Here is a 4572-nt window from a genome sequence, read left to right as displayed (position 1 = left end):
GATGATGAAATAAATTATAGAGTATCAGGTGAAGGAGTAGATTTAAAAAGGCTGCCTTGGACAGAACATCTATGATACTGAACTAACAGGATATTGTTCCAGAAAGGAATACTGTCTCTGTTTCTCAAGTCTTTTGAGTAACATTTTAAGAGGTATTTTGCTTTGTGTTAAGATGGAAAGTTAACTTGCATGAACGCAGCTGCTGACCTAACACTGAGGCAATAATGCCTGAAACTCACCAATTACCCATTCCCAGTATGGTATGCTGGTTCACAAGTTCTGATACTGTTTACTGAGGTACCACGTTAGATATCAAGCGAATCAGCATATTCATCTCACTCGATATTCAGACAAGATTCCTCTAATTTCTTAAATACCAAACCTAGAGGACACTGAAACTAATACTACATACTAATTTTCATCAGGAAAATGATAATTTTTAAAAAATTTTCAGAGCTTCAGTTGCTCACTTATTTGTCATTGAAATCTCAGTAGCTGAGGTTTATCCTTCTACTTATACTATGTTAATTTCAGATAGTATCTTTAGCTGAATTACAAGGTTGCATAAAATGGAAGTTATAATTTATACAGTTCCAAATTTTCACAAGATGAAAGCCAACAGAAAAAAATGTGATTGTTGATAGACTCAGTGCTCAATTTTCTACCCATTTAACACAAACTGTGAACACAGTTTAGACTACATAATGAATGGGCCATGCATTAGTTTAGTGATATATTTACTTCAATTGAACTACTTACAAATATTGAATTAATGGTTGTTTACTGGATACCTACTGATATAACCATTTCCACTGTAAATTTACAATATCTTCCAATACAACTTGAGAATATAACTCAACAACTTTCTTGTTTTGGAAATTTAAGAGTTAATAAGGGTATATGCCTGAAGTTTAGACAACCCAACGAGATTAGACTGGAAAAAGGGACAGCTTTTCAAAACTCATTTATATGCTCTTTATAATGGAAGCATGAATTAAAAAAAATAGTGAATACCATACTTTTTGCATTTATTTACCTGCAAATATCTGGTATGCTCATCTCAGGTTCAGACTTGCTGTCTATGTCCAGCCATTCTGTCTTCCTACTCCTCTGACTCCTGTTCCCTTCCCTCACTGTGGGTTCCTCCAGCACATATCAATCAAAACCGTTTCTGATTGAGAAATCCTTTACTAAAGATTCTCAATGCACCAGGCTTCTCTACTTTATTGTACTTACTTCATTTTATTATAAAAAATAAATAATCATATAGTGAATCATATGGCCTCAATACCTAGCCTCAATAATTAATAAACACTATATTCTTCTATTGACTTTCAACCCATTTATTTGAAAGATTGTGTATAAAATCCTGATACTGTAAAATTTAGGATAAAGCTCCTTATAAAGCATATATCATAATACTATAGTCACATCAGTGACAGTAATTTATTAATATTGCCCAATATCCAGATAATGCTCAGGGTTTTTTATTACTCAAGTTTTTCCTGTATTGGGAACTCAACCTAAAGGTTTCATGCTGAACTATATTCTCAAATTTTTCTATTTTTTTATTTTGAGACAGAGTCTTGCTAAGTAGTTTTAAGTTGCCTCGGCTGGGGTCAAACTGTCAATCTTCCTGCCTCAGTCTTCAGGAGTGCTGGGATTATAGGAGAGTAGTGCCACACAGTTTCATAATGCTTTCATAGTTGACTTGTTCCATAAAAATACAAACAAGGGTTACACTTGTATTTGGTTGGCATATCTACTAATCATGTTCTGATTTTAATTTATCTTTTCTTATACAATTTGTTAAAAGTACTGGATCACTTATGAAGTTTTCCACACTCAGAATTTGGCAGGTTCTATCCTTTTAGTGTAATTTACCATAGGCTTTTCTGTCCTATGGTCCCTGGAAAAGACAGTTACATCAATCGGCTTGCTAGATTAGATACTGGCAAATATGTAGTAGTGCACGTTGCTTTGTGTTTTCTACTCATAGTACTCAGAAACACACGACGTCTTGTCTTAGGTATACAATTTTGTGTTTATGACACTTTGTAGTATATTTCCCCATTAAACTATTAGCTTTACAGAGATAGACAATGTATTTATATTTGTTCAAGTTGTTTATTTTTTGTGTTTAGTATAGTGGTCAATAATGTTTTCATTTCTTAGATAAATGAGCTGGAAGGATGTAAATTTAGGTATGCCAAATATTTTTTAAATATCTGATTTTTTTTCCTGAGTTTTGGCAGTAGCTAACAACACTTTTTGTAAAAGTTTCACCATTAATTGTGTAAAGGATGGAATAATTCTGTTTCACCATTTGCTTCAAGAGCAAGGTACCAAAGTGAACAATGTGGTTTCCTTAAGAGTGATGATTCAGGGGGCTGGGGATTTAGCTCAGCGGCAAAGCGCCTGCCTGGCAAGCGCAAGGTCGTGAGTTCGGTTCCCGGTACTGGAGAAAAACCAAAAAAAAAAAAAAAAAAAAGAGTGATGATTCAGTATATATCAAACCCACATCAGGAACACCATAGTGAAAACTTAATTTAAGACTGCCAAATGTGGTGGTGCACACCTGTAATCCCAGTACTTGGGAGGCTGAGACAGAAGGATCCCCATGAGTTAGAGGCCAGCCTTGGACTACATAGTGAGTTCAAGGCTAACCTAACTGTATAACCACATTGAGTCTGGAACACAATAAGTAAACAATAAAAGTCATATAATATTAATATTATATTGTTATGAAATAATTTATATCTGTAATATGAGATTATTCAAAGACAGACTTTTCTGTAAAGATCAAGAGTTCTAGTGTGGACTGGTATATGAGATAGTTTGGGTAAATCTAGTTTTAATATGAGGTGTAATTCTCACACATGAAAACTTTATTAATGCATATCTTAATTTTTTCAAGTGCTTAGTTTATTCCAAGTATTATAAAATGGTTTATATGTGTTTCATTTGGGCTTGAAACAATCAAATGACAAGCACTATAGTTTTACAAACTTTTAGAATAGAAATTTGAAGTTTAACAACGTTAATAGATTTGCAAGCCATGCGTGGTGGCACACGCTTGTAATCCCAGCACTCAGGAGGCTGAGGCAGGAGGATTATTGCGAGTTCAAGACCAGCCTGGGCTGCAGAAATGAGCTCAAGGCCAGCCTAAACTGTATAGCGAGACCCTGTCTCAAAAAGACAAAAAAATAGATTTGCAAATATAATAAATGTATTACATGGTTAAAATAAACTAAAACCTACACTTCTCTGACAACAGCCTGGTGCTTTTAACAAACAGAACTATAGCTTTCTATAATATGAGAATATGGTGGGATACTCCTTTTAGTATCTAGGATACTCCTTTTAATTCCAGCATTGGGATGTAATCTAACTGGTCTTTAATCACATCAATCATTTAAAAAATCCTCAACATTTTCCATCTTATAAATATATGTGTAAAGGTTTAAACCTCTGTGAATATGCTTTTTACTCTCATTTCCCCAAAATCTCCACATGACGAAATGTTCTAGTGCTCTTCCAGGAAAAGAAATTGTAACTGAAAGAGTTTAATTAAAATCAAGAAAGCTTTATGTGATCCAAATAGCAAAGTGAAAGGAGATAATGGGAAATACAGAAATTCTTTCAAGGTCAGAGCTAATAAAGCATTTCATCTTGGAATAAGAGAACTATTATACTCTGGGAGACATTTGTGAATAGCCACAGCCCTTGAGCTTCTGAAATGCCACTTGAGAACAAATTGCACATTCAACATATCATTCAAACTTAATCATTCAATTTGAAGGACCCCGACTCATTTCTGGAGACAGAAAGCTTTTGTGTTTCTTTTTTCTGTGACTCACTCATGAGTGTCAATAGTCTCTTTTTATACATGTTTTCATCATGCAGTCCATAAATAGTTCTTATCCAATGATATATATGTTATGAACATAAGTAGCAAGTTAGGGTTAAGATTCTATGTTGTACTACTTAGGCTTCACTTTTGGGTACAGTAATTTTTGAGAGCTTTTCATTGATGATAACTTGATAAAATGGCTATATGAGGAGTTAAGATTTCCTTCCCTTTTTACCTCAGAAGAGACTTTTGGTATCAATGAACCTTTCAGCTAATGTTCCTCAGCATTTCATTTAGGGTTGGAGTGTGTGTTGACCCTTTACTTTACCCAACTCTTTATTTCTTTTTTTTTAATGTGGAAGGATTCCCAAATATGGTTCCTTTTAACATCTATCTTTTGCATCAGTCTAGACAATTTTTCCATTTACTAGTAAAATAGTTCAAGTAAGTTGGGAAAAGTTCCCTTTATTACTCTTACAGTACAATTTAGATTTTTAGAACTGATTTTCTACAACTTCCAAAATGTTACTTCTGTCACTACTTTCACATAGGAAACTTTTTTCATATGAGGATAGTAAACTGTAAAAGCATTCAAACATAACATTAAGGTAATTTAAATTATAAAAATTGTTGAAGCTTTTACTAATCATGGATTTGGTTAATCTATAGGTAAGAAAATTCCCCATATATCGTTCACAGTGTACATATTGTTGAAGGAA

General features: G+C 33.6%; 1 protein-coding gene across 1 annotated transcript in view; it reads right to left on the bottom strand.

Annotated features, from left to right (window-relative positions):
* The window catches only part of Scn7a (sodium channel, voltage gated, type VII alpha subunit), an 83960-nt gene that overhangs the window by 34476 nt on the left and 44912 nt on the right, over positions 1–4572 (bottom strand). The window lies entirely within an intron of this gene.

This window comes from Chinchilla lanigera, unplaced genomic scaffold (assembly GCF_000276665.1).
Source record: "Chinchilla lanigera isolate Chin_1 unplaced genomic scaffold, ChiLan1.0 scaffold00048, whole genome shotgun sequence".
NCBI lineage: Eukaryota > Metazoa > Chordata > Mammalia > Rodentia > Chinchillidae > Chinchilla > Chinchilla lanigera.
Note: the sequence above shows the minus strand (reverse complement) of the source record. Positions and strands in the feature narration are given on the sequence as shown.